Below are 12,352 nucleotides of genomic sequence, written 5' to 3'. Positions count from 1 at the left end.
TCTCTCCTGGGAGGGTGATGTTACTCGAGTTGGAAATGTAATTATTAGACAGGCGCAGATATTGTCTTGTTCAATTTGCATTTCCAGTGCCAAGCATATAGTACATGCTTGATAATTATTTATGAATAGTCAGATGAATGAGGCAATTTCTTCAAACCTTAAGATTGTTCAGTTTTTTTTTTAAAGATTTTATTTATTTATTTGACAGAGAGAGACAGCAAAAGAGGGAACACAAGCAGGCGGAGTGGGAGAGGGAGAAGCAGGCTTCCCGTGGAGCAGGGAGCCCGATGTGGGGCTCCATGCCAGGACCCTTGGGATCATGACCTGAGCTAAGGGCAGACGCTTAAAGACTGAGCCACCCAGGTGCCCCAAGATTGTTCAGTCTTGACAGTGATAATCTTGAAACTCTATTGGCATGTTTTAAAGATAGTACATTCTACTTGTCTGCTGACCTTCATATATCAAGCTACTGTTCGTAGCCATTAGTCCTTTCTTTTTCTTCTAGATAGGTTTGTAGAGGGCTTTCCAGATCCACTCTTTCAGCCCTTTTTCATGCCTGTTTACTAGAAGTTTTTTGGGTTGAGGAAAAAAATCTGTGACTGTAGAAAATTTTCCCTCTTCTCAAACTAATATACCTAAGTGGGAATTGAAACAATGACCTTCAGTTTGTAAGAACAGATTCCTTCCATAAAGTTCAGAATTTAAAAAAAAAATTGACCTCAGCTTGACAGTATTAGAATATGCTATTTTTCAGGAAATGAAAGCAGCCCTATTATATGGAGGTTAGCATTAATGAACACTACGGTATGCACACATTCGTACATGTAGCGTAAATTAGGTGAAGGCATTTGTCAAAAGTAAAAGCGCTTTCACACAAAAGACAAGCAGTAAATATTTATACATATGTATATAGATAGAAATGTTCACATTCACATACACATAATTCTATTGTTTGACCTTAATGTACTGTCTGATTTCCAAAGATGTGAAAACATATCACCCATTACCTCATGCTTGTGAGGAACTCTGTGTCTCATTCCTCAGCCTCCATATTCCATTCTTTCATATATTAATCCATTCAACCAACACTTTTTGTATCCCATGGACCAGACATACAGTGGTGTTTCTTTATGTGTGGTCTCATTTTCTTCTTACCTCTCCGCAGACTATTGTCAACTCAGAGGAGAATGAGACTCTAAACCATCAGTCAGATCATTTCCTGTCTCTGCTCCAAACCCTGCAATGGCTCCTAGTTTCACTGACAGTAAAAGACTACTTCCTCAGTATGAACTTAGCCCTCATTGACTCCAGGACAGTCTCTCCTACACTCTTCCCTTATTCAACTCTAGCCACAATGACCCTCTTACTGTTCTTGGAACTTGCCACACATGCTTCTACTTCAGGTCCTTATGTTAGCCGTTCCCCTTGCCTGGAGTGTTCTTCCACCCATCAGAAACCAGCAAGACCAACACCCTCACGTCCTCTAATTCTTTGATGAAATTTCCCCTTCTCTCTGAGGCCTACTCTGATTCTATTTCTTATTTCAGTCTACTGCTCCCCACACAACCTGACACTCCTGATCTTCCTTAACGTGCCCTGTTTTTTTTTTCTTTCCTCTAAAGCATTGATATTAACATTTACTTCTTTGTTTATTATGTTTATCATAGGAGCACTACTACTTCACAATGAGAACATGAGCCCCTTGAGGGCAAGAACCTTTATCTGTTGTTCACTGCTGAGTTACAAGGCCCTGGAAGAGCGGCTGCCATGGGTTAGGAGATCAAATAAGGTTTTGTTGAATGAATGAATTCATAAGTAGAGCTTGTATTTTAAATACACAAAGTGTGAAGAGCAAAGTGAGAAGTGTCAAGAAGGAAAATAAATTAGCCTTGGAGGGTTGACAGAATTTGCAGTGTGTGCTTATAGAAGCTTCACTGTGGAGTGCCTTCTGGGCTGAGGAAACTCAGGAAACTCATCTGTCTGTGTGGCCAGGAGAGCACTGTGGTGAGGGAAACAGCAAGTACCCAGACTGCCATGGGCATGAATTTTAATCAAGGACTCCCTGGCGAATGCTCATGGGAGGGGAAGAGAGAGGTGAATTGATTTGAATGATAAAGAGGGTCCTCATGCTAATTCACATTTCAATATGATCTTCTGAAAATGGTCACATAATCAATATATGTGTAAACTTCTGGTGGAAAAGATGAATGATTTGTCTCTAAGTCTTTCCTAAGCTGTGCTTCAAACTTCCTTCTTTTACAAAATATTCAAGTGAATTCAGTTTACACCATTTCTATTTGTACTTTGGCAGAAACAAGGCAAGTTTCAAAAAACTCTCAAAGGTTTTTTTAGGTGGAAGGAAGTGGTGTGTGCGTATGTGTGTGCTTCTGAAACCGCGTCACATAGGTGACTGCCATTTGGTTATTTGTGCTATTGTGACTGCCTTTTAGTCTTCCTCTGTGCTTGGAAGTTTTGCTCTGAAGGAGAGAAGGGTTCTGGGTCTGGAGGCTGTTTCTGTGGGATTCTGCAGGGGCCCTACTTTCTCAATCATACCTCACTTACATATTTACGTAAGCCATCTGCTGACCCAAGTTTTGCTTAGCCTGAACTTCCTCTTTTTTTTTTTTTTAACTGAACTCATGACATGTGATTTCTAGTAAATAATGATACTGCTTCAACACTTATTTTCTCACCACATTAAATAACTTACTTTGTCAAAGGGAGGAAGCAGGCAGAGGCTGGTTCACCATTTACTCCACAATCACCACCTTCTCACCACTTTGGACTTCCAGGGCCATCTCCCTGCCCTGCCTTTTTTTTTTTTTTTTACCTAAGCATATGAAATACTATAAAGAATAATCTCAACTATATAAATGAGAAGATCTGGAGCTATGGAAAATTTTTACATTCACAGGTTCTTCAATTCTACTTAGGTTTTTTAGTTGTAATGATTTACAAAGTTATTTTAAGGTTCAAGGATGACATGGAATTTCATATCCCATTGCTTGCTGTGAAGAAAGCAGAATTTACCAGGTGTATGCTTTTCAAATCAAACTGGATAAGAGAAATCAGAGTTTTGTTGGCTTTTGTGTGTGTGTGTATTTGACAGGGGTTGGGTGGAGGGGAGGCATCATGAACCTCATGGTGGTTTTGGAATTTTCTGTGACTTAGTTTCATGCTTTCCTCACTAGAGCTAATTGTAATAACATGTATATTACTTTATGTTCCACCCCTATCAATTATAGAAGAAAGTCACTAAAATCTTGGTAAGTAGAGATATCATGTCAATCTTTTTAACCTGTGAAAATTTTACAAAGCCTTCTCCCGCTTGCCACTGTTGCAGTTCTAGCTCTCCTTGGCTCTTCCTGGACGTGCCTTCCATGCCTGCAGTCTTACTTTCCTCTAAGCCATCAGAATGACCTTCAAAGACAGCCTTGACCATACCACTGAAAAATCTACCTTATATTGTATATGAGATGTTTAAGGAAGAAAATGATCAAAACTGGTTTAGCCAGAAACAGGATCCCTTTTTGGAAGGGGCTTTGCCTACCAATTTAATCATAAGAGAACATTTCCCTTCTCTTGCTGCTCTCCTTCCTCTTTATCTACCCCTTCTTTTTCTTTTTCCTCCCCCCTCTTTCTCCATTCTCCTCCACTCTTCCCCATCTCTTCCCCCTTCTCCTTCTCTATTCCTTCTCACTCCCCCTCCTTCACTGACTGTTCATACAAGGAAAGGTTTTTCTCTGCTCAGCAGACAGTATAACTAAACCAGGAATTGTGTTTCATATTGTCTTGTGGATTTCAAGAATTCTTTTACAAAGGAAACACATAAATTCTTCCCTCTCTCAGAAAATTTTAACAAAAAAACAATTGATATGTTTACATGTATTCTCCTAAAATTGTAACATCTAGTAAGTAAAAAAAATGATGTTCATTAATTCAAACAATTTCCAGTTCATGAACTCCAACTGTAATGTTTTTCTGTAGAAATATCAGCCAACATGTCAATTAACAAATACTAATTAAATGCCAACTATATATGGGATATTACATAAGACCTAAAAGATAATAGTAATAGTGGTCAAAGCCCCAGCTTTCGGAAATTACAATCCAGTTCAGGCAGTAAAGCATAAATACTTTAAAAGTTATAAAACAATGCAATAGATAAATAATAATTGACTACAACAATCTAGTCATATCACAGGACAGGAACTGATGATTAACTGCAAGTGAATGACCAAGATGGTAAGTTCTAGGACACTTCAGAGAATGGGGAGGAATGGAGCAGTTTGTTCAAGGGAAAATGGCTGGAGCATGGCAAAGCCACTGTTGGAATCCAGTTTGTCTGATTCCAGTGGTGGCACTCCTCACTGTGATACCTAGAGTCTCCTTCCGTAATTGAGTTCCTCAGAGCTGGAAGCCAAGTTCATTCCATTTTGCAATCCCCCATCTCCCGGGTATGGATTCAATAATGTTCTGTTGAACTGTTTAATGAATAAATGAATGCATGCTGGGGAAATTGATAAACGAATTGAAGGAGGAGTCTTTATAGCCCACAAAAGCTTTATGTGTTTGCTTTCCCAGCTAATGGTTAGTTACATTTAGCAGAAGCCTGCCATGCCTTCAAAGGAATGACTAATGTGGAGATTTTACAGTTGTGGCCAGACCTGGAAGGAAGATGTTTGTGGCGATCCAGGCCTCTCCTGGTAACATTCATATCACTCTTTCTGTTGGAAAGGCTACTCCTACCTATAAGCCAAAAAAACAAAACAAGGCAAAAAAAAAAAAAAAAAAATCAGGAAACTCGAAAAAAATTCTACAAAAGAATATTGGAATTAGATATTAGAATCTAATTCGAGAACCTAGAAATTAGAATATGCCAGAAAAAAACAATGCTCCAAGTTGAACAGGCACTTTGACAGTCTTCAGGACTGACAAAAACGCATTGGGATTATAATTTAAAAGTGGAACAATAAAGAGGAGGTAGTTCATATAAATTTGAACGGTGTTGTTTACCTTTGATTTGCTGAGCTGCTTGTAAAATCAATAGTGTCCTGATAGACATTGGGGAGGGTATGTGCTATGGTGAGCGCTGTGAATTGTGCAAGACTGCTGAATCACAGATCGTAACTCTGAAACAAATAATACACTATACGTTAAAAAAAAAAAAAAGATAGTAGGAAGGGAAAAATGAAGGGGGGAAAATCGGAGGGGGAGCCAAACCATGAGAGAAGATGGACTCTGAAAAACAAACTGAGGGTTCTAGAGGGGAGGGGGGTGAGGGGATGGGTTAGCCTGGTGATGGGTATTAAAGAGGGCACGTTCTGCCTGGAGCACTGGGTGTTATACGCAATGAATCATGGAGCACTACATCAAAAACTAATGATGTGATGTTGGTGATTAACATAATAAAAAAGAAAATAATTCAAATAAAAAAAATCAATAGTGTCTCCCACATAGCTGCATTTATGGATCAAAGGCATCTGCTTTTGCCAGAATTGCTTGGAATAGTGAGCAAAGTTTCAAGTATTTTAGCAATAGTTAACATTTACCCAGTGTTTGCTGTGTGCCAGGCATGTTGGAAGTGCTCTGTATGTTTTATGTCATTTGATCCTTGCTGCAACTGTTGTATATGTACCATTTTGCCCTTTGGTAGATTAAAAAAAAGTGAACACAGAGACACTAATTTCAAAATTATATTTATCTATTCCGGACTGATTTTGACAACTTTTTTTTATTGACTCCATGTATGTCCTATCTACAGTTCCTGAGTTATCCAGAACCTTGCTCATGTGATATCTGCAGCCATCCCTGAAAGCCCGTTCGTTCCATCTGTCCCAGCTCCTTACATCAGGTGCGGTTTCTTGAATTGGTCTATCTAGTTACCAGTGTCCTGAAGCTCTCTCCCTTCGTGACTGATTTCTTCAAAGGCTGAGAGAGATTTATTCCTGTCCTCTTGACAAAGCCATTATCAAATTAAAGCCCTAAATAAAAAGAACCATTTTCTAAGAAGCAACTGAAAGAACTGCTGGAGAAACAAAAACATAAGCTTGGCTGCAGTAAAATGAACACAGGCTTAAGACTAAGAAAGACCTGAGTTTAAACAAAGATATGGATTGGGATTTCTTCTGGGATTGGTAGCAGTCTGATTTCATTTCCAAAAAAAGTTAATTTCTAGATTTTTCTCCAAGCTAGACCACTCTCGGTCAACTCTTCTTGCTCTAAACCTGTTTTTTTTTTTTTCCCCCCCTCTCTCTCTTACATGAATCTTACTTCTCTGTGGGTTTATGCTGGTCTTCAGATTTCTCTGTGTAGAAGCACTTCCTTTTATTGTGTGGGCCAAGCATTTCTGCCGAAGCCTTCAGGAAGTTCTACACTGACTGTACAATGACAGTAATATCCACGTTGAAAACAAGAGGATATGTATTGACTGTTGTTGGTGTCTTCTATTTATTTTAAAAGTTTATGGGGGGGTGGGGATTTTCAAAGGTTCACAAAAATAGAGAAAATACATAATGAATTTACATGGACCCATCATCTTGTGCCATTTTAAAAAAAGATTTTATTGATTTATTTGAGAGAGAGAGGGAGAGAGAGCAAGTATGAGCAGGGGGGGAGGGGCAGAGGAAAAGGGAGAAGCAGGCTCCCCACTGAGCAGGGCTTCATCCCAGGACCCTGGGATCTTGACCTGAGCCAAAGGCAGACACTTAACAGACTGAGCCACCCAGGCGCCCCTGCCATTCTTGTTTCACCTAATAGCATTGGGTTTTTTTGTTTGAATCTCTTAAAGCAAATCACTTAAAGCTACTGTATCACTTTACTTGTAAAAAAATTCTGTATGTTTTCTAAGAGGGTAAGGATTTAAAAAAAACACAGTACCATTGCTACAACCAATGATATTAGCAATTATTACTTAATAGCATCTACTACCCAGCCTATGTTTTATATTTACCTACTAACTCAATTTTCTCTGTCTATAGTGAATTTGTTCAAAAACAAGTTTCAAAAAGTGCCCACAGATTGTATTTGTGTGTGTCTCTGTCACAGTTGAATTTTTAGTGTAGGTCATGTCCTTTAAGGACTTTATTTCAATCTCTCCTCAGCATACTTTAGAGGTAGGATCCATGGTCTCTGCCTCAGAGAGTTTAGTAAGAGAGTGTAGATGACTTGCCTGGACTTGCACCACCTCCCAGGGCCAGAGGCTGTGCTAGGACCCAGACTTCAAAGTCATTCCTGTTTCATACTGTTCCATGTCCCCTTGTTCCTTGAGCAAGCCAGATCCTTGCTTACTTTACAGCTGCCACTTTTATTACCATGTCATATTGCCTCTCATATCCCTTGCCCCTTCAGCGTGTTTGGCAATTCTAGGCCTTTCAGAGAGCCAGACTGGTTGGACCTTTTGTTGTAGCTAAGCCTTGAAATAGAGCTGCCATAGCCTCGGATGGTGGTTTCCTTTGTTATTTGGGATTTTTCTGCTTCTGAGGCAGAAGCAGACTTTCTCTATCATCTTGATGTTAAATGCATAGTCACTTCTGAACAGCTCAGTAAGGTCCTCTGTCTAACTCATGTGGTGACAACAGTTCATAACACCTCATTTCAGAGCAGAGATAATTGCTATCCCTTTCATATGATGAAGGCTCCAGCTTTTTCTGGCTTAGGTTATAAGTTCACATTCCTTGCTTTTTGTTGATGATTTATAATTCAGATTCCCTCAAAATATTCGCTATGGTTTTAAAAGAACAAAAATACTTTCCATATATGTTTACTGTAAAAGATATGATTCCCAGCAGATAAAGGGAATGTTCTGTTATACTTTTTTTCCAAACTGCAAGAGCTTTTTTTTTTTCCTTTTTTTTTTTTTTTTTTAAGGATGGTAACACACCAGCTTTAAATAAAATGGATTCACATGGTGAGGAAGCTATTCGCTCTCTAATCCTTTCCCTGACCCTCTGAGTAGATCTCAGGTTAATGTTAGCGTATTTTCACATCTCTCTAACACAAAATCTTCCCTGTTAATAAGCAGAGGACAATTCTTAGGCTCAGAAATCTTGGTTGGCAACAGACTTCAATAGTACTGTTTTAATTGTATTTATTTTTAAGGTTTCCGTGTGGTTTTATAAGCGAAATTGTTTTTCCACTAATGACTAAAATATGTTTCTTTTAAAAATGTATTTGTGTAGGTAAAAAAGAGCAATTTTAAAGAGAAAAATATTAAGTAATGACAGTTATTATTTTGAGTACTTACTACATACAATGTGTCCTGCTTTAAGTTACATGATAGAACTCAGTGTTTCTGGGGCACCTGGCTGGCTCAGGGGTAGAACGTATGCCTCTTGATCTCGGGATTGTGATTTCAAGCCTAACTTTGGGTATAGAGATTACTTAAAATAAATAAGTAGAAATTTAAAAAAAAGAACTCAGTGTTACCTTCAATGGCTCTATGAAGCAGGTACTAGTATCATGCCCATTTTATACATGAGGAATTTGAGGCACAAAGGGAATACTTTAAGATCTCAAGTTTAATAAGTAGTATGATTAGGCTGAGCTGAGCTCTTTCCCTTCACCTAATACTGGCTCGCAGTCCAGACTGGTAAAGTCGATTTATGTAAATGGGGAGCATAGCACAACAAGTACTAGAATGGTTGAGTGAACATCTTGCCTTACACTTTCAACCTTCACTTTACATACAAGTTTTAACTTACAGGTTAAAAAATAAAGGATCAGTATTCTTACAAGTGTTAAATTAAATATTTTTGGTTAAATGATTTTACCTCTCTAGACCTCAGTTTTCTCATTTGTGAAGTAGACCTAATAACAACTATCTCACAAGGTTGTAGATAGACTATACTGAGGCTATATGATATACTTTAAACGGTTAGAGTAATTATCCGTACATGGTAAATAACAAAAAATGATAGCTGATATCATTGTCTGGAGGCAATATGATTCACTGTTTAAGTTAGGGCTTTAAACAGACCTAGGTTTTAAGAACATGTTACCTTGGAGAAGTTACATCTGGGAAACGGAGATGACGGTTATTCAAATTATTGTCATGGGTTTGGAATGAAATAATAATAGTTCTGTATTTGTCTGTCATTTGTCCTGCTTGGTATTTTCTGAGCTTCTTGGATCTGTGGTTTCATCTCTGACAATCATTTGCAGAAATTCTCACTATTATTTCATATAATTCTTCTGTTCCTTTATATATTTCTTCTTCTGGAATTTCTATTACATGTATGGTTTTTGTAGTTCCATAGTTCTTGGATGTTCTGTTTATCTTTTTTTTTTTCTCTTTCATTTTTAACTTTGTGATTTCTATTGAGAGATCCTCAAGCTCAGGAACTCCCTCCTCAGCCATACTGATATACTTATCAAAGGCATTCTTCATCTCTGTTACAGTGTTTTTGATCTTTAGCAATCTTTTTTGGTTCTTCCTCAGAATTTCCACCTCTCTGCTTACAGTGCCCATTTGCTCTTATGTACTATCCACTTTTTCGATTACAGCCCTTAGCATATTAATCCTAGTTTTGTAAAATTTTTGGTCTGCTGGTTCTAACATCCTTGCCATATCTGAATCTGGTTCTGATGCTTGCTCCATTTCCTCAAATTGTGTCTTTTTGCCTTTTAGTATGTTATGTCATTTTTTTTCCTGATAACTGAACACACTGTACTGGGTAAAAGGAACTACTGCAAATAGGCCTTGAGTATTGTGGTGGTAAGATTTGGGTGAGGGGAGGTGTTCTATAGCCCTATGATAAGGTCTCAGTATTCAGTGATCTTCTACCTCTGGACTATGAACCTCACATGAGTCCCTCAGTCTCCCTCCTAACTTCCCCATTCTGGGGAGCAGGATGTCTAGAGGAGGGGGGAGTTGGGCATTTCCCTCCACCCCCCCAGTCAGTTAGACTCTAATAAAACCCCAGCAGATTAGACTCTGGCTATATAGTTTCTACTAAGAACTTTCTACTAAGTTCTACAGAACTTTCTGGTATATTTAAAGTGGTTCTTTTCCCCTTCCCCCTGCTGGAAGCAGGGGGAATTTTTCTGAGCTTTCACTATGAGAACCTGGTTGAAGTTCATGTAGGTAAAATTCACAAAAGTGTGTGAGTTCCCCTTGACTGGGTCTCTCTGAAGTTTTTAACTCTTAGATCTGTTCACATTAAGCCTCCAGCAATTTGTCAATTATAGTTCAGGTTTCCTTACCTGGCGCTGCATCTGGAGGTAGTTTCCACTCTGGTAAGCTGTGATTCTCTGTATTCATCGGTCAGTCTCTTCAATTTTGGGGACAGAGGTTCGCCCTGTGACCTCACTTGCCTGATGGATCTAAAAAGAGTTGTTGATTTTTCAGTTTGTCAGCATTTTTACTTATTAGGACAGAGTGGCAACTTCCAGCTTCTTACATGCCTGACTGGAAACTAGAAGTCTAGCCACTTCTTCACACCAGTACATCCTCGCTCCACATTGATATTGACTCAACTTTGATTTGGTGTTACATTGCATGCATAACTGCAGCACAGTTTTATGCTAACATTAATCATTTGTACCAGATTACTTCTTTGATCAATATTCTATCTAACTTATTTACAGTGCAAAGGCATTAAGAATTCTATAGAAATTGTACATTAGAAAGATTGAGAATATACAATTTGCTATTATGATGCAATAAATGAACTCAGGTTAAGCAAATGGCAGCAATTACTTAGTTGCAGAGATCTCTATGCAAGATAAATCAGAGTAAAAGTAAGCAGTGAAAGCCAGTATTTGGTTATGGTATCTTAAAAGCTTCTGGTAAAATCTGTGCTAAAGATACACAGAAACATTCTAATTATATATACTTCCCTGATCTATTATTATTCATACACTTTTACTTGGATATCTTCTAACTACAAAATAAATGACCCATTTACCAGAAAAACCTGCAGTAGGTGTGTGGAAGTAGAAAGGGTGTGGGAGTTAAGACGGGAGGGAGGAGTTGTTGTCCCAAGATATCATAATAATTAACCAGTGAAAGTCTTTTTATGCAAAAGTGCCCATAGGGTAAATATAAAATAATAATATCAGCATGGCATTTTTGTTTGTTTGTTATATTTCCCTGACGTCATTCTGCAGTGCTAGGTGGCATCCATGCTAGATGGTGCTTTAAGTGTCAGAAGGTTTTCATGTTACTTTACATAAAAACTGGTTCTCTAGTAGAGACCCTGAAAACTAGTAGACAGGTAGAAATTAAAGAGAAAACCTCCACTTATTATTTCTATATCTGCCCATACCAATAGTATTATTGTGGGTGCTCTTAGAATTAGCACCTGATAACAATTTAAAATAGGATATTCCTTTTTTAAAAATATTTTATTAATTTATTTGAGAGAGAGAAAGAGAGAGCAGGGGGAGGAGCAGAGGGAGAGGGACAAGTAAACTCTGTGCTGAGGGTGGAGCCTGACGAGGGTCTTGAACTCATGACCCTGAGATCATAACTTGAGCTGAAACCAAGAGTCAGACACTCAACCGACTGAGCCACCCAGGTGCCCCCAAATAGGATATTCCTATGGGATTCAAAGATAGCATCATATTATGTCATTGTTTCTACTTAGCACTTCAAAATATGTGTGAAATAATGGGAAGGATTTATAATTGTTCTGACCCCCCCCTTTTCTTACTTTTATATTAAGTTTCGTGGATTATTGTAGTGATCTCTGCAGGAATTTCACCCCATCATCCTTGCGGAACTCCCTCATTTGATGCAAGTTTGTCCTAGGCTGGAAGGGGGGACAGGTGCACGATGATGACTTATGTTATCAAACAAATCAGCCCTAGAGGCAATTGTCAGGGCAATTGTTTGCACTGCCTTGCTTCTCATTTCTTGTTTTCAAGCGCATGTTTCTAGAGTGAGGTTAACTTAGTTAACACCGGCACCATCCTAAGCATCCTGAAAGCAAAACAGGAGGGTGAATCCTGGCCAAGATGGAAACTTTATGTTTCTTTCTAAGCCCTGTCAGAGACTAGGTGGTCAGCAGTGCCTGACCCCGGTGAAACCACCAGAAAAGAGAGGGTCTCCAGGATTTTTATGTCATGGCAACACTCAGATCACGTGTTGCTATACATAAAGCTATACTTAACAGGATTAGCTTTAGTTACAAATGGATCTTTGGACAATCATCTATGTATTTGAATTTGGGAGGTGTATAAAGCCTTTCTGCATGCAACATGAGACTCTAGTTCTGTAAGACAGGGGTGACCGAAACGAGTGACTTTTGTCAAGCACCCACGGTGTGCAAGGAACTCAACTAAGCTATTCCATTTTATGCCAATGAAAGTGCATTATTTTATTTCATTCAAAGCTCACTACAAACCTAAG

General features: G+C 38.6%; 1 protein-coding gene across 1 annotated transcript in view; it reads left to right on the top strand.

The window, feature by feature from the left end:
* The window catches only part of DTHD1 (death domain containing 1), a 60,570-nt gene that overhangs the window by 35,508 nt on the left and 12,710 nt on the right, over positions 1 to 12,352 (top strand).

Source organism: Eumetopias jubatus, unplaced genomic scaffold (genome assembly GCF_037043125.1).
Source record: "Eumetopias jubatus isolate StellerSeaLion01/CBP00866 unplaced genomic scaffold, mEumJub1_p1.0 scaffold_2, whole genome shotgun sequence".
NCBI classification, from domain to species: Eukaryota; Metazoa; Chordata; class Mammalia; order Carnivora; family Otariidae; genus Eumetopias; species Eumetopias jubatus.
The sequence above is the reverse complement of the archived record's forward strand: the minus strand, read 5'-3'. Positions and strand labels throughout refer to the sequence as shown.